Source organism: Symsagittifera roscoffensis, chromosome 6 (assembly GCF_963678635.1).
Source record: "Symsagittifera roscoffensis chromosome 6, txSymRosc1.1, whole genome shotgun sequence".
Lineage (NCBI taxonomy): Eukaryota > Metazoa > Xenacoelomorpha > Acoela > Convolutidae > Symsagittifera > Symsagittifera roscoffensis.
In genome coordinates, this window is record NC_087067.1 from 33,294,564 (window position 1) to 33,311,767 (window position 17,204).

A 17,204-nucleotide genomic window follows, 5' to 3' on the forward strand; every position below is an offset into this window, starting at 1 on the left:
AAACCGAAAAATTTCTTTTGCAGTATCAATTTTGTGTACAATCAGCTGCTGATAGGTCAAAAATACTGGAGATAACTTTTGAGGTTTTTGAGTTATAGCCTTTTGAATTTCGGTGATGTCAAAAAAATAAGCCCAATCGAGCCTGGTGAATTGCGCGAACGGCCATAACTTGCCCAAAACTTTTAAAATTTCCAAATTTTATTATTTGGATCACAAGATCATAGTCAAATCTTGGGGGACTGAGAAAATGAACCAATTTCGTCGGTCCAACACAAAGTTATAAGCTTTTGAAATCTCGGTGATACCAAAAAGTTAAGCCTAATCGAGCGTGGTGCAAAAAATGAAATTTTCAAAATTTTTTTTTTTTTTTTCATTCAAAGTTCATTTTTTTCATCTCGTTTCATAAATTTGAGCTCAGGACAATTCCAACGAGCCCAAAACGACATTTGTAGCTCAAGTGTACGTGGAGTAATCATCAGTTGAAAATTTGGGGGGAACCGAATTTCGGCCATTTTGGACGAAAATCGGCCTAAAAGCTAAATTTTAAGTTAGTGCAATTTATTTTCTTGCATTTTTCAAGAGAATTGGGCTGCCCTCCGCTGTCGCAGAGTGCATTCAAAGAAAATTTATCAAATAGATTTGAATACTTACCTATTTAATAAGTTTATCACAACAATTAGGCTAAAAGCAACTGATAGTATCCTGGCTGGTATTCAATCATATGCCACTTACAGTGGATGTGCGGCTATCATGCCATAGATGGTCATTCAAGGCACCTCGTACACGCTCCATAGGTTTTGACCAGCTGATTTGGCCATAAAACACATTGGGCCAAAAAAATTCCAAACAATGTCAATTTTCAGTATTTTGTTTGAAATGCATAAATTATAACGTGAGCGTGCCAAAGTTTACATGGTATAAGAGCATATTTTACTCTCGCGCGAGGGCGAGTGTTTTAAAAGTAATGTACATAGACATAAGCTAGTAAGGATATAAATGAAAGCGGAGTAAATCAAATGCCTACGACCATACCATGTTGAATGCACCGGTTCTCGTCCGATCACCGAAGTTAAGCAACATTGGGCCTGGTTAGTACTTGGATGGGAGACCGCCTGGGAACACCAGGTGTTGTAGGCTTTTATTTAAAGCAAAAGTAATTCTTTTACTTTTATGCGCTAAGAGTTATTGCTGTTTAAAGTTCGGTGATGTCAAAAAGTTAAGCCTAATCGAGCGTGGTGCAAAAATTTTCAATGGGTCAAATTTTGGCCAAAACAAAAGAAAACCGAAAAATTTCTTTTGCAGTATCAATTTTGTGTACAATCAGCTGCTGATAGGTCAAAAATAATGGAGATAACTTTTGGGGTCTTTGAGTTATAGCCTTTTGAATTTCGGTGATGTCAAAAAAATAAGCCCAATCGAGCCTGGTGAATTGCGCGAACGGCCATAACTTGCCCAAAAATTTTAAAATTTGGATCACAAGATCATAGTCAAATCTTGGGGGACTGAGAAAATGAACCAATTTCGTCGGTCCAACACAAAGTTATAAGCTTTTGAAATCTCGGTGATACCAAAAAGTTAAGCCTAATCGAGCGTGGGGCAAAAAATGAAATTTTCAAAATTTTTGTTTTTTTTTCCGTTCAAAGTTCATTTTTTTCATCTTGTTTCATACATTTGAGCTCAGGACAATTCCAACGAGCCCAAAACGACGTTTGTAGCTCAAGTGTACGTGGAGTAATCATCAGTTGAAAATTTGGGGGGACCCGAATTTCGGCCATTTTGGACGAAAATCGGCCTAAAAGCTAACTTTTAACTTAGTGCAATTTTTTTTCTTGCATTTTTCAAGAGAATTGGGCTGCCCTCCGCTGTCGCAGAGTGCATTCAAAGAAAACTTATCAAATAGATTTGAATACTTACCTATTTAATAAGTTTATCACAACAATTAGGCTAAAAGCAACTGACAGTATCCTGGCTGGTATTCAATCATATGCCACTTACAGTGGATGTGCGGCTATCATGCCATAGATGGTCATTCAAGGCACCTTGTACACGCTCCATAGGTTTTGACCAGCTGATTTGGCCATAAAACACATTGGGCCAAAAAAATTCCAAACAATGTCAATTTTCAGTATTTTGTTTGAAATGCATAAATTATAACTTGAGCGTGCAAAATTTTACATGGTATAAGAGCATATTTTTACTCTCGCGCGATTGCGAGTGTTTTAAAAGTAATGTACATAGACATAAGCTAGTAAGGATATAAATGAAAGCGGAGTAACTCAAATGCCTACGACCATACCATGTTGAATGCACCGGTTCTCGTCCGATCACCGAAGTTAAGCATTATTGGGCCTGGTTAGTACTTGGATGGGAGACCGCCTGGGAACACCAGGTGTTGTAGGCTTTTATTTAAAGCAAAAGTATTTCTTTTACTTTTATGCGCTAAGAGTTATTGCTGTTTAAAGTTCGGTGATGTCAAAAAGTAAAGCCTAATCGAGCGTGGTGCAAAAATTTTCAATGGGTCAAATTTTGGCCAAAACAAAAGAAAACCGAAAAATTTCTTTTGCAGTATCAATTTTGTGTACAATCAGCTGCTGATAGGTCAAAAATAATGGAGATAACTTTTGGGGTCTTTGAGTTATAGCCTTTTGAATTTCGGTGATGTCAAAAAAATAAGCCCAATCGAGCCTGGTGAATTGCGCGAACGGCCATAACTTGCCCAAAAATTTTAAAATTTCCAAATTTTATTATTTGGATCACAAGATCATAGTCAAATCTTGGGGGACTGAGAAAATGAACGAATTTCGTCGGTCCAACACAAAGTTATAAGCTTTTGAAATCTCGGTGATACCAAAAAGTTAAGCCTAATCGAGCGTGGTGCAAAAAATGAAATTTTCAAAATTTTTGTTTTTTTTTCGTTCAAAGTTCATTTTTTTCATCTTGTTTCATACATTTGAGCTCAGGACAATTCCAACGAGCCCAAAACGACGTTTGTAGCTCAAGTGTACGTGGAGTAATCATCAGTTGAAAATTTGGGGGGACCCGAATTTCGGCCATTTTGGACGAAAATCGGCCTAAAAGCTAACTTTTCAGTTAGTGCAATTTTTTTTCTTGCATTTTTTAAGAGTGCATTCAAAGAAAACTTATCAAATAGATTTGAATACTTACCTATTTAATAAGTTTACCACAACAATTAGGCTAAAAGCAACTGACAGTATCCTGGCTGGTATTCAATCATATGCCACTTACAGTGGATGTGCGGCTATCATGCCATAGATAATCATTCAAGGCACCTTGTACACGCTCCATAGGTTTTGACCAGCTGATTTGGCCATAAAACACATTGGGCCAAAAAAATTCCAAACAATGTCAATTTTCAGTATTTTGTTTGAAATGCATAAATTATAACGTGAGCGTGCAAAATTTTACATGGTATAAGAGCATATTTTTACTCTCGCGCGAGGGCGAGTGTTTTAAAAGTAATGTACATAGACATAAGCTAGTAAGGATATAAATGAAAGCGGAGTAACTCAAATGCCTACGACCATACCATGTTGAATGCACCGGTTCTCGTCCGATCACCGAAGTTAAGCAACATTGGGCCTGGTTAATACTTGGATGGGAGACCGCCTGGGAACACCAGGTGTTGTAGGCTTTTATTTAAAGCAAAAGTAATTCTTTTACTTTTATGCGCTAAGAGTTATTGCTGTTTAAAGTTCGGTGATGTCAAAAAGTTAAGCCTAATCGAGCGTGGTGCAAAAATTTTCAATGGGTCAAATTTTGGTCAAAACAAAAGAAAACCGAAAAATTTCTTTTGCAGTATCAATTTTGTGTACAATCAGCTGCTGACAAGTCAAAAATAATGGAGATAATTTTTGGGGTCTTTGAGTTATAGCCTTTTGAATTTCGGTGATGTCAAAAAAATAAGCCCAATCGAGCCTGGTGAATTACGCGAACGGCCATAACTTGCCCAAAAATTTTAAAATTTCCAAATTTTATTATTTGGATCACAAGATCATAGTCAAATCTTGGGGGACTGAGAAAATGAACCAATTTCGTCGGTCCAACACAAAGTTATAAGCTTTTGAAATCTCGGTGATACCAAAAAGTTAAGCCTAATCGAGCGTGGTGCATAAAATGAAATTTTCAAATCTTTTGTTTTTTTTTTCGTTCAAAGTTCATTTTTTTCATCTTGTTTCATACATTTGAGCTCAGGACAATTCCAACGAGCCCAAAACGACGTTTGTAGCTCAAGTGTACGTGGAGTAATCATCAGTTGAAAATTTGGGGGGACCCGAATTTCGGCCATTTTGGACGAAAATCGGCCTACAAGCTAACTTTTAAGTTAGTGCAATTTTTTTTCTTGCATTTTTCAAGAGAAGTGGGCTGCCATCCGCTGTCGCAGAGTGCATTCAAAGAAAACTTATCATATAGATTTGAATACTTACCTATTTAATAAGTTTATCACAACAATTAGGCTAAAAGCAACTGACAGTATCCTGGCTGGTATTCAATCATATGCCACTTACAGTGGATGTGCGGCTATCATGCCATAGATGGTCATTCGAGGCACCTTGTACACGCTCCATAGGTTTTGACCAGCTGATTTGGCCATAAAACACATTGGGCCAAAAAAATTCCAAACAATGTCAATTTTCAGTAATTTGTTTCAAATGCATAAATTATAACGTGAGCGTGCAAAATTTTACATGGTATAAGAGCATATTTTTACTCTCGCGCGAGGGCGAGTGTTTTGAAAGTAATGTACATAGACATAAGCTAGTAAGGATATAAATGAAAGCGGAGTAACTCAAATGCCGACGACCATACCATGTTGAATGCACCGGTTCTCGTCCGATCACCGAAGTTAAGCAACATTGGGCCTGGTTAGTACTTGGATGGGAGACCGCCTGGGAACACCAGGTATTGTAGGCTTTTATTTAAAGCAAAAGTAATTCTTTTACTTTTATGCGCTAAGAGTTATTGCTGTTTAAATTTCGGTGATGTCAAAAAGTTAAGCCTAATCGAGCGTGGTGCAAAAATTTTCAATGGGTCAAATTTTGGCCAAAACAAAAGAAAACCAAAAAATTTCTTTTGCAGTATCAATTTTGTGTACAATCAGCTGCTGATAGGTCAAAAATAATGGAGATAACTTTTGGGGTCTTTGAGTTATAGCCTTTTGAATTTCGGTGATGTCAAAAAAATAAGCCCAATCGAGCCTGGTGAATTGCGCGAACGGCCATAACTTGCCCAAAAATTTTAAAATTTCCAAATTTTATTATTTGGATCACAAGATCATAGTCAAATCTTAGGAGACTGAGAAAATGAACCAATTTCGTCGGTCCAACACAAAGTTATAAGCTTTTGAAATCTCGGTGATACCAAAAAGTTAAGCCTAATCGAGCGTGGTGCAAAAAATGAAATTTTCAAAATTTTTGTTTTTTTTTCGTTCAAAGTTCATTTTTTTTCATCTTGTTTCATAAATTTGAGCTCAGGACAATTCCAACGAGCCCAAAACGACGTTTGTAGCTCAAGTGTACGTGGAGTAATCATCAGTTGAAAATTTGGGGGGACCCGAATTTCGGCCATTTTGGACGAAAATCGGCCTAAAAGCTAACTTTTAAGTTAGTGCAATTTTTTTTCTTGCATTTTTCAAGAGTGCATTCAAAGAAAACTTATCAAATAGATTTGAATACTTACCTATTTAATAAGTTTATTACAACAATTAGGCTAAAAGCAACTGACAGTATCCTGGCTGGTATTCAATCATATGCCACTTACAGTGGATGTGCGGCTATCATGCCATAGATGGTCATTCAAGGCACCTTGTACACGCTCCATAGGTTTTGACCAGCTGATTTGGCCATAAAACACATTGGGCCAAAAAAATTCCAAACAATGCCAATTTTCAGTATTTTGTTTGAAATGCATAAATTATAACGTGAGCGTGCAAAATTTTACATGGTATAAGAGCATATTTTACTCTCGCGCGAGGGCGAGTGTTTTAAAAGTAATGTACATAGACATAAGCTAGTAAGGATATAAATGAAAGCGGAGTAACTCAAATGCCTACGACCATACCATGTTGAACGCACCGGTTCTCGTCCGATCACCGAAGTTAAGCAACATTGGGCCTGGTTAGTACTTGGATGGGAGACCGCCTGGGAACACCAGGTGTTGTAGGCTTTTATTTAAAGCAAAAATAATTCTTTTACTTTTATGCGCTAAGAGTTATTGCTGTTTAAATTTCGGTGATGTCAAAAAAATAAGCCCAATCGAGCCTGGTGAATTGCGCGAACGGCCATAACTTGCCTAAAAACTTTAAAATTTCGAAATTTTATTATTTGGATCACAAGATCATAGTCAAATCTTGGGGGACTGAGAAATTGAACCAATTTCGTCGGTCCAACACAAAGTTATAAGCTTTTGAAATCTCGGTGATACCAAAAAGTTAAGCCTAATCGAGCGTGGTGCAAAAAATGAAATTTTCAAAATTTTTGTTTTTTTTTCATCAAAGTTCATTTTTTTCATCTGGTTTCATAATTTTGAGCTCAGGACAATTCCAACGAGCCCAAAACGACGTTTGTAGCTCAAGTGTACGTGGAGTAATCATCAGTTGAAAATTTGGGGGGACCCGAATTTCGGCCAATTTGGACGAAAATCGGCCTAAAAGCTAACTTTTAAGTTAGTGCAATTTTTTTTCTTGCATTTTTCAAGAGAATTGTGCTGCCCTCCGCTGTCGCAGAGTGCATTCAAAGAAAACTTATCAAATAGATTTGAATACTTACCTATTTAATAAGTTTATCACAACAATTAGGCTAAAAGCAACTGACAGTATCCTGGCTGGTATTCAATCATATGCCACTTACAGTGGATGTGCGGCTATCATGCCATAGATGGTCATTCAAGGCACCTTGTACACGCTCCATAGGTTTTGACCAGCTGATTTGGCCATAAAACACATTGGGCCAAAAAAATTCCAAACAATGTCAATTTTCAGTATTTTGTTTGAAATGCATAAATTATAACGTGAGCGTGCAAAATTTTACATGGTATAAGAGCATATTTTTACTCTCGCGCGAGGGCGAGTGTTTTAAAAGTAATGTACATAGACATAAGCTAGTAAGGATATAAATAAAAGCGGAGTAACTCAAATGCCTACGACCATACCATGTTGAATGCACCGGTTCTCGTCCGATCACCGAAGTTAAGCAACATTGGGCCTGGTTAGTACTTGGATGGGAGACCGCCTGGGAACACCAGGTGTTGTAGGCTTTTATTTAAAGCAAAAGTAATTCTTTTTATTTTATGCGCTAAGAGTTATTGCTGTTTAAAGTTCGGTGATGTCAAAAAGTTAAGCCTAATCGAGCGTGGTGCAAAAATTTTCAATGGGTCAAATTTTGGCCAAAACAAAAGAAAACCGAAAAATTGCTTTTGCAGTATCAATTTTGTGTACAATCAGCTGCTGATAGGTCAAAAATAATGGAGATAACTTTTGGGGTTTTTGAGTTATAGCCTTTTGAATTTCGGTGATGTCAAAAAAATAAGCCCAATCGAGCCTGGTGAATTGCGCGAACGGCCATAACTTGCCCAAAAATTTTAAAATTTCCAAATTTTATTATTTGGATCACAAGATCATAGTCAAATCTTGGGGGACTGAGAAAATGAACCAATTTCATCGGTCCAACAAAAAGTTATGAGCTTTTGAAATCTCGGTGGTACCAAAAAGTTAAGCCTAATCGAGCGTGGTGCAAAAAATGAAATTTTCAAAATTTTTGTTTTTATTTCGTTCAAAGTTCATTTTTTTCATCTTGTTTCATAAATTTGAGCTCAGGACAATTCCAACGAGCCCAAAACGACGTTTGTAGCTCAAGTGTACGTGGAGTAATCATCAGTTGAAAAATTGGGGGGACCCGAATTTCGGCCATTTTGGACGAAAATCGGCCTAAAAGCTAACTTGTTAGTGCAATTTTTTTTCTTGCATTTTTCAAGAGAATTGGGCTGCCCTCCGCTGTCGCAGAGTGCATTCACAGAAAATTTATCAAATAGATTTGAATACTTACCTATTTAATAAGTTTATCACAACAATTAGGCTAAAAGCAACTGACAGTATCCTGGCTGGTATTCAATCATATGCCACTTACAGTGGATGTGCGGCTATCATGCCATAGATGGTCATTCAAGGCACCTTGTACACGCTCCATAGGTTTTGACCAGCTGAATTGGCCATAAAACACATTGGGCCAAAAAAATTCCAAACAATGTCAGTTTTCAGTATTTTGTTTGAAATGCATAAATTATAACGTGAGCGTGCAAAATTTTACATGGCATAAGAGCATATTTTTACTCTCGCGCGAGGGCGAGTGTTTTAAAAGTAACGTACATAGACATAAGCTAGTAAGGATATAAGTGAAAGCGGAGTAACTCAAATGCCTACGACCATACCATGTTGAATGCACCGGTTCTCGTCCGATCACCGAAGTTAAGCAACATTGGGCCTGGTTAGTACTTGGATGGGAGACCGCCTGGGAACACCAGGTGTTGTAGGCTTTATTTAAAGCAAAAGTAATTCTTTTACTTTTATGCGCTAAGAGTTATTGCTGTTTAAATTTCGGTGATGTCAAAAAAATAAGCCCAATCGAGCCTGGTGAATTGCGCGAACGGCCATAACTTGCCCAAAAATTTTAAAATTTCCAAATTTTATTATTTGAATCACAAGATCATAGTCAAATCTTGGGGGACTGAGAAAATGAACCAATTTCGTCGGTCCAACACAAAGTTATAAGCTTTTGAAATCTCGGTGATACCAAAAAGTTAAGCCTAATCGAGCGTGGTGCAAAAAAAAAAATTTTCAAAATTTTTGTTTTTTTTTTCGTTCAAAGTTCATTTTTTTCATCTCGTTTCATAAATTTGAGCTCAGGACAATTCCAACGAGCCCAAAACGACGTTTGTAGCTCTAGTGTACGTGGAGTAATCATCAGTTGAAAATTTGGGGGGACCCGAATATCGGCCATTTTGGACGAAAATCGGCCTAAAAGCTAACTTTTATGTTAGTGCAATTTTTTTTCTTGCATTTTTCAAGAGAATGGGGCTGCCTTCCGCTGTCGCAGAGTGCATTCAAAGAAAACTTATCAAATAGATTTGAATACTTACCTATTTAATAAGTTTATCACAACAATTAGGCTAAAAGCAACTGGCAGTATCCTGGCTGGTATTCAATCATATGCCACTTACAGTGGATGTGCGGCTATCATGCCATAGATGGTCATTCAAGGCACCTTGTACACGCTCCATAGGTTTTGACCAGCTGATTTGGCCATAAAACACATTGGGCCAAAAAAATTCCAAACAATGTCAGTTTTCAGTATTTTGTTTGAAATGCATAAATTATAACGTGAGCGTGCAAAATTTTACATGGCATAAGAGCATATTTTTACTCTCGCGCGAGGGCGAGTGTTTTAAAAGTAACGTACATAGACATAAGCTAGTAAGGATATAAGTGAAAGCGGAGTAACTCAAATGCCTACGACCATACCATGTTGAATGCACCGGTTCTCGTCCGATCACCGAAGTTAAGCAACATTGGGCCTGGTTAGTACTTGGATGGGAGACCGCCTGGGAACACCAGGTGTTGTAGGCTTTATTTAAAGCAAAAGTAATTCTTTTACTTTTATGCGCTAAGAGTTATTGCTGTTTAAATTTCGGTGATGTCAAAAAAATAAGCCCAATCGAGCCTGGTGAATTGCGCGAACGGCCATAACTTGCCCAAAAATTTTAAAATTTCCAAATTTTATTATTTGAATCACAAGATCATAGTCAAATCTTGGGGGACTGAGAAAATGAACCATTTTCGTCGGTCCAACACAAAGTTATAAGCTTTTGAAATCTCGGTGATACCAAAAAGTTAAGCCTAATCGAGCGTGGTGCAAAAAATAAAATTTTCAAAATTTTTGTTTTTTTTTCGTTCAAAGTTCATTTTTTTCATCTCGTTTCATAAATTTGAGCTCAGGATAATTCCAACGAGCCCAAAACGACGTTTGTAGCTCTAGTGTACGTGGAGTAATCATCAGTTGAAAATTTGGGGGGACCCGAATATCGGCCATTTTGGACGAAAATCGGCCTAAAAGCTAACTTTTAAGTTAGTGCAATTTTTTTTTCTTGCATTTTTCAAGAGAATGGGGCTGCCTTCCGCTGTCGCAGAGTGCATTCAAAGAAAACTTATCAAATAGATTTGAATACTTACCTATTTAATAAGTTTATCACAACAATTAGGCTAAAAGCAACTGGCAGTATCCTGGCTGGTATTCAATCATATGCCACTTACAGTGGATGTGCGGCTATCGTGCCATAGATGGTCATTCAAGGCACCTTGTACACGCTCCATAGGTTTTGACCAGCTGATTTGGCCATAAAACACATTGGGCCAAAAAAATTCCAAACAATGTCAGTTTTCAGTATTTTGTTTGAAATGCATAAATTATAACGTGAGCGTGCAAAATTTTACATGGCATAAGAGCATATTTTTACTCTCGCGCGAGGGCGAGTGTTTTAAAAGTAACGTACATAGACATAAGCTAGTAAGGATATAAGTGAAAGCGGAGTAACTCAAATGCCTACGACCATACCATGTTGAATGCACCGGTTCTCGTCCGATCACCGAAGTTAAGCAACATTGGGCCTGGTTAGTACTTGGATGGGAGACCGCCTGGGAACACCAGGTGTTGTAGGCTTTATTTAAAGCAAAAGTAATTCTTTTACTTTTATGCGCTAAGAGTTATTGCTGTTTAAATTTCGGTGATGTCAAAAAAATAAGCCCAATCGAGCCTGGTGAATTGCGCGAACGGCCATAACTTGCCCAAAAATTTTAAAATTTCCAAATTTTATTATTTGAATCACAAGATCATAGTCAAATCTTGGGGGACTGAGAAAATGAACCATTTTCGTCGGTCCAACACAAAGTTATAAGCTTTTGAAATCTCGGTGATACCAAAAAGTTAAGCCTAATCGAGCGTGGTGCAAAAAATAAAATTTTCAAAATTTTTGTTTTTTTTTCGTTCAAAGTTCATTTTTTTCATCTCGTTTCATAAATTTGAGCTCAGGATAATTCCAACGAGCCCAAAACGACGTTTGTAGCTCTAGTGTACGTGGAGTAATCATCAGTTGAAAATTTGGGGGGACCCGAATATCGGCCATTTTGGACGAAAATCGGCCTAAAAGCTAACTTTTAAGTTAGTGCAATTTTTTTTTCTTGCATTTTTCAAGAGAATGGGGCTGCCTTCCGCTGTCGCAGAGTGCATTCAAAGAAAACTTATCAAATAGATTTGAATACTTACCTATTTAATAAGTTTATCACAACAATTAGGCTAAAAGCAACTGGCAGTATCCTGGCTGGTATTCAATCATATGCCACTTACAGTGGATGTGCGGCTATCGTGCCATAGATGGTCATTCAAGGCACCTTGTACACGCTCCATAGGTTTTGACCAGCTGATTTGGCCATAAAACACATTGGGCCAAAAAAATTCCAAACAATGTCAATTTTCAGTATTTTGTTTGAAATGCATAAATTATAACGTGAGCGTGCAAAATTTTACATGGTATAAGAGCATATTTTTACTCTCGCGCGAGGGCGATTGTTTTAAAAGTAATGTACATAGACATAAGCTAGTAAGGATATAAATGAAAGCGGAGTAACTCAAATGCCTACGACCATACCATGTTGAATGCACCGGTTCTCGTCCGATCACCGAAGTTAAGCAACATTGGGCCTGGTTAGTACTTAGATGGGAGACCGCCTGGGAACACCAGGTGTTGTAGGCTTTTATTTAAAGCAAGTGTAATTCTTTTTCTTTTATGCGCTAAGAGTTATTGCTGTTTAAAGTTCGGTGATGTCAAAAAGTTAAGCCTAATCGAGCGTGGTGCAAAAATTTTCAATTGGTCAAATTTTGGCCAAAACAAAAGAAAACCGAATTTTTTTTTTTTGCAGTATCAATTTTGTGTACAATCAGCTGCTGATAGGTCAAAAATAATGGAGATAACTTTTGGGGTTTTTGAGTTATAGCCTTTTGAATTTCGGTGATGTCAAAAAAATAAGCCCAATCGAGCCTGGTGAATTGCGCGAACGGCCATAACTTGCCCAAAAATTTTAAAATTTCCAAAATTTATTATTTGGATCACAAGATCATAGTCAAATCTTGGGGGACTGAGAAAATGAACCAATTTCGTCGGTCCAATACAAAGTTATAAGCTTTTGAAATCTCGGTGATACCAAAAAGTTAAGCCTAATCGAGCGTGGTGCAAAAAATGAAATTTTCAAAATTTTTGTTTTTTTTTCGTTCAAAGTTCATTTTTTTCATCTTGTTTCATAAATTTGAGCTCAGGACAATTCCAACGAGCCCAAAACGACGTTTGTAGCTCAAGTGTACGTGGAGTAATCATCAGTTGAAAAATTGGGGGGACCCGAATTTCGGCCATTTTGGACGAAAATCGGCCTAAAAGCTAACTTGTTAGTGCAATTTTTTTTCTTGCATTTTTCAAGAGAATTGGGCTGCCCTCCGCTGTCGCAGAGTGCATTCAAAGAAAACTTATCAAATAGATTTGAATACTTACCTATTTAATAAGTTTATCACAACAATTAGGCTAAAAGCAACTGACAGTATCCTGGCTGGTATTCAATCATATGCCACTTACAGTGGATCTGCGGCTATCATGCCATAGATGGTCATTCAAGGCACCTTGTACACGCTCCATAGGTTTTGACCAGCTGATTTGGCCATAAAACACATTGGGCCAAAAAAATTCCAAACAATGTCAATTTTCAGTATTTTGTTTGAAATGCATAAATTATAACGTGAGCGTGCAAAATTTTACATGGTATAAGGGCATATTTTTACTCTCGCGCGAGGGCGACTGTTTTAAAAGTAATGTACATAGACATAAGCTAGTAAGGATATAAATGAAAGCGGAGTAACTCAAATGCCTACGACCATACCATGTTGAATGCACCGGTTCTCGTCCGATCACCGAAGTTAAGCAACCTTGGGCCTGGTTAGTACTTGGATGGGAGACCGCCTGGGAACACCAGGTGTTGTAGGCTTTTATTTAAAGCAAAAGTAATTCTTTTACTTTTATGCGCTAAGAGTTATTGCTGTTTAAAGTTCGGTGATGTCAAAAAGTTAAGCCTAATCGAGCGTGGTGCAAAAATTTTCAATGGGTCAAATTTTGGCCAAAACAAAAGAAAACCGAAAAATTTCTTTTGCAGTATCAATTTTGTGTACAATCAGCTGCTGATAGGTCAAAAATAATGGAGATAACTTTTGGGGTTTTTGAGTTATAGCCTTTTGAATTTCGGTGATGTCAAAAAAATAAGCCCAATCGAGCCTGGTGAATTGCGCGAACGGCCATAACTTGCCCAAAAATTTTAAAATTTCCAAATTTTATTATTTGGATCACAAGATCATAGTCAAATCTTGGGGGACTGAGAAAATGAACCAATTTCGTCGGTCCAACACAAAGTTATAAGCTTTTGAAATCTCGGTGATACCAAAAAGTTAAGCCTAATCGAGCGTGGTGCAAAAAATGAAATTTTCAAAATTTTTGTTTTTTTTTTCGTTCAAAGTTCATTTTTTTCATCTTGTTTCATAAATTTGAGCTCAGGATAATTCCAACGAGCCCAAAACGACGTTTGTAGCTCAAGTGTACGTGGAGTAATCATCAGTTGAAAATTTGGGGGGACCCGAATTTCGGCCAATTTGGACGAAAATCGGCCTAAAAGCTATATTTTTAAGTTAGTGCCATTTTTTTTCTTGCATTTTTCAAGAAAATTGGGCTGCCCTCCACTGTCGCAGAGTGCATTCAAAGAAAACTTATAAAATAGATTTGAATACTTACCTATTTAATAAGTTTATCACAACAATTAGGCTTTCAAATAATTTATTAACGATTATAATTACAAATTACAAAAAAGGAAAGCAATTAGTTACACATATTTAGTTACATTAGCAGAAAAACAATACGACATCAAATGTAATATAATACACCATGAAGAAAATCATTTTATGGAATGGAACCAAGTTTTTTGAGATATTCAGATGTATCTTGACACCATGATGATATCAGCTTAGCTACAATGTATTTCATGCCTATTACATTTTCTTCAACAAGCAGATCTTTTATTGAATTGAAATTAAGTTTTTCTTTAAAAGTAGAGCAGTTTTCACAAGCGAAAAACAAATGTTGCATGGTTTCGAACTCTCTTTCACAAGAGTAACAAAGAGGGTGGTCCACCAAATTTTTAATCCATTTCCTGGGCTTATCCAGATAACTGTTTAAGAAAAATAAGGAGAGAATGTTTTTATCTAGGGGGGTGAACTTTTTATGTTTCCATATTTTGGTTAGGATTTGAAAAATCAAAGATTTGTCTGATAGATTAAGATCCGGGTAGAAATTCGCAATTTTACTAGCTATAACCTTCGTTTTATAATTTGGAAGTTAAAATGTTTTTAAAAAGTTTTTTTTAATTAAGAAATTTTTGAAGGATCTAAAAATCTTAGATTTTTTGAAGTAGATCACTTCTTTGTTGCTACCCAAGGTATTAAGTAGGGATACCATGTCGAAAATTTTTGCAGCCGCAATATAAAAATTTAAATTTTTGAAGCCTGTGCCTCCATTATTGGAAGGTATAAGATCTGCTTATTGATTGAATGTTTTCCTCCAAGCCATACACTGTTAATCAATTTCATTTCTAACCTATCAATGAAAGTTTTTGTCAACTCCAAGTGCCTCATCACATATACGAGTCTTGATGTCATAAAAGTCTCAATATTCAGGCTTCGCGCCCGGATAGTCATACATTTTAAGCTGAATTTAGCTGAATTATTAATCGTATCTTCCAATATCTTGGTTTTAATTTTCAATGAATCATTCAAGCTTAAGCGTATGCCTAATAATTTAAGGGCTGATACTTTCTTCAACTGTTTAGGCACGAAACCTAAACTCAGAACTTTGGTTTTATCTACATTTATAGCAAGTTTTGATACCAAATTGAACTTATTGATTTCATCAAGTAAATTTCCGATACAAGCGCGTTTAATGAAAACACTTATATCATCGGCGTAGGCCACAATTTTAAGTGCTTGGTTGGATTTGATAGAATTATTATAGCGTATGGCTTGGAGTAAAGGTTCCATTCCTAAAATGAACAAAAGCGCCGAAAGAGGGCATCCTTGTTTAATCCCATTGTCGACTCTAATTGATCGTGATAGGTAGCCACCTATTTCTATCATCGCTTTGGTATCAGTATATATGATGGATATCAAAGAAGTTATGATTTCTGGACAGCCTATGGCTGTTAAAACGTTCAAAATGTAATCACGGTCCATACGGTCAAAAGCCTTACTGAAATCGATGGCTACCACACAATTAGATTTTCCGAGTTTTTCTTGAGCTAATCTAGCCTTAATTATGGCTGTATGAATACTGCGCTTTGGCAAATAAGCAAGTTGATGTTTGCGTATTAGATTATTTAAAGGGTCTCTTAAACGAGATGCCAGAACATGGGAAAGAATTTTGAGATCAGTGTTAAGGAGGCTTATTGGTCGGAATTCGTCCACATTTAAACTGTTTTCAATTTTTGGGATGAGTTTTATTATTGAAATGAGAAATGCCCTAGGTGCCGCTTTATTGTAGCACATCGAGTTAAATAATTCAGCGAGCAACGGAGCGAAAAAATTTGAGTGGCTTTTATACAAGTCTGAAGTAAGACCATCAGATCCAGGTGCGCTATTTTTATTTAATTTATTTGCGCTAAGAGTTATTGCTGTTTAAAGTTCGGTGATGTCAAAAAGTTAAGCCTAATCGAGCGTGGTGGGAAAATTTTCAATGGGTCAAATTTTGGCCAAAACAAAAGAAAACCGAAAAATTTCTTTTGCAGTATCATTTTTGTGTACAATCAGCTGCTGATAGGTCAAAAATAATGGAGATAACTTTTGGGGTTTTTGAGTTATAGCCTTTTGAATTTCGGTGATGTCAAAAAAATAAGCCCAATCGAGCCTGTTGAATTGCGCGAACGGCCATAACTTGCCCAAAAATTTTAAAATTTCCAAATTTTATTATTTGGATCACAAGATCATAGTCAAATCTTGGGGGACTGAGAAAATGAACCAATTTCGTAGGTCCAACACAAAGTTATAAGCTTTTGAAATCTCGGTGATACCAAAAAGTTAAGCCTAATCGAGCGTGGTGCAAAAAATGAAATTTTCAAAATTTTTGTTTTTTTTTCGTTCAAAGTTCATTTTTTCCATCTTGTTTCATAAATTTGAGCTCAGGAAAATTCCAACGAGCCCAAAACGACGTTTGTAGCTCAAGTGTACGTGGAGTAATCATCAGTTGAAAATTTGGGGGGACGAATTTCGGCCATTTTGGACGAAAATCGGCTTAAAAGCTAACTTGTTAGTGCAATTTTTTTTCTTGCATTTTTCAAGAAAATTGGGCTGCCCTCCGCTGTCGCAGAGTGCATTCAAAGAAAACTTATCAAATAGATTGGAATACTTACCTATTTAATAAGTTTATCACAACAATTAGGCTAAAAGCAACTGACAGTATCCTGGCTGGTATTCAATCATATGCCACTTACAGTGGATGTGCGGCTATCATGCCATAGATGGTCATTCAAGGCACCTTGTACACGCTCCATAGGTTTTGACCAGCTGATTTGGCCATAAAACACATTGGGCCAAAAAAATTCCAAACAATGTCAGTTTTCAGTATTTTGTTTGAAATGCATAAATTATAACGTGAGCGTGCAAAATTTTACATGGTATAAGAGCATATTTTTACTCACGCGCGAGGGCGACTGTTTTAAAAGTAATGTACATAGACATAAGCTAGTAAGGATATAAATGAAAGCGGAGTAACTCAAATGCCTACGACCATACCATGTTGAATGCACCGGTTCTCGTCCGATCACCGAAGTTAAGCAACATTGGGCCTGGTTAGTACTTGGATGGGAGACCGCCTGGGAACACCAGGTGTTGTAGGCTTTTATTTAAAGCAAAAGTAATTCTTTTACTTTTATGCGCTAAGAGTTATTGCTGTTTAAAGTTCGGTGATGTCAAAAAGTTAAGCCTAATCGAGCGTGGTGCAAAAATTTTCAATTGGTCAAATTTTGGCCAAAACAAAAGAAAACCGAATTTTTTTTTTTGCAGTAT

At 36.8% G+C, this 17,204-nt stretch overlaps 12 non-coding genes across 12 annotated transcripts; all 12 read left to right on the forward strand.

Moving 5' to 3' along the window:
- Positions 1-1,018: 1,018 nt before the first annotated feature.
- On the forward strand, positions 1,019-1,137 carry LOC134849194 (5S ribosomal RNA). Its single transcript, XR_010163232.1, has one exon. It is a non-coding gene; the product is annotated as a 5S ribosomal RNA (ribosomal RNA).
- Positions 1,138-2,282: 1,145 nt separating this feature from the next.
- On the forward strand, positions 2,283-2,401 carry LOC134849075 (5S ribosomal RNA). Its single transcript, XR_010163117.1, has one exon. It is a non-coding gene; the product is annotated as a 5S ribosomal RNA (ribosomal RNA).
- Positions 2,402-3,533: 1,132 nt separating this feature from the next.
- Positions 3,534-3,652, forward strand: LOC134849064 (5S ribosomal RNA). The gene has a single exon (XR_010163107.1). It is a non-coding gene; the product is annotated as a 5S ribosomal RNA (ribosomal RNA).
- Positions 3,653-4,813: 1,161 nt separating this feature from the next.
- LOC134849141 (5S ribosomal RNA) lies at positions 4,814-4,932 on the forward strand. The gene has a single exon (XR_010163180.1). It is a non-coding gene; the product is annotated as a 5S ribosomal RNA (ribosomal RNA).
- A 1,132-nt stretch (positions 4,933-6,064) lies between these two features.
- LOC134850178 (5S ribosomal RNA) lies at positions 6,065-6,183 on the forward strand. Its single transcript, XR_010164149.1, has one exon. It is a non-coding gene; the product is annotated as a 5S ribosomal RNA (ribosomal RNA).
- Positions 6,184-7,153: 970 nt separating this feature from the next.
- On the forward strand, positions 7,154-7,272 carry LOC134849205 (5S ribosomal RNA). The gene has a single exon (XR_010163243.1). It is a non-coding gene; the product is annotated as a 5S ribosomal RNA (ribosomal RNA).
- A 1,156-nt stretch (positions 7,273-8,428) lies between these two features.
- LOC134849218 (5S ribosomal RNA) lies at positions 8,429-8,547 on the forward strand. The gene has a single exon (XR_010163255.1). It is a non-coding gene; the product is annotated as a 5S ribosomal RNA (ribosomal RNA).
- Positions 8,548-9,518: 971 nt separating this feature from the next.
- LOC134849229 (5S ribosomal RNA) lies at positions 9,519-9,637 on the forward strand. The gene has a single exon (XR_010163266.1). It is a non-coding gene; the product is annotated as a 5S ribosomal RNA (ribosomal RNA).
- A 971-nt stretch (positions 9,638-10,608) lies between these two features.
- LOC134849241 (5S ribosomal RNA) lies at positions 10,609-10,727 on the forward strand. The gene has a single exon (XR_010163277.1). It is a non-coding gene; the product is annotated as a 5S ribosomal RNA (ribosomal RNA).
- A 971-nt stretch (positions 10,728-11,698) lies between these two features.
- Positions 11,699-11,817, forward strand: LOC134850200 (5S ribosomal RNA). The gene has a single exon (XR_010164170.1). It is a non-coding gene; the product is annotated as a 5S ribosomal RNA (ribosomal RNA).
- Positions 11,818-12,974: 1,157 nt separating this feature from the next.
- On the forward strand, positions 12,975-13,093 carry LOC134849044 (5S ribosomal RNA). Its single transcript, XR_010163088.1, has one exon. It is a non-coding gene; the product is annotated as a 5S ribosomal RNA (ribosomal RNA).
- A 3,824-nt stretch (positions 13,094-16,917) lies between these two features.
- On the forward strand, positions 16,918-17,036 carry LOC134849253 (5S ribosomal RNA). Its single transcript, XR_010163288.1, has one exon. It is a non-coding gene; the product is annotated as a 5S ribosomal RNA (ribosomal RNA).
- The last annotated feature ends 168 nt before the right edge of the window (positions 17,037-17,204 follow it).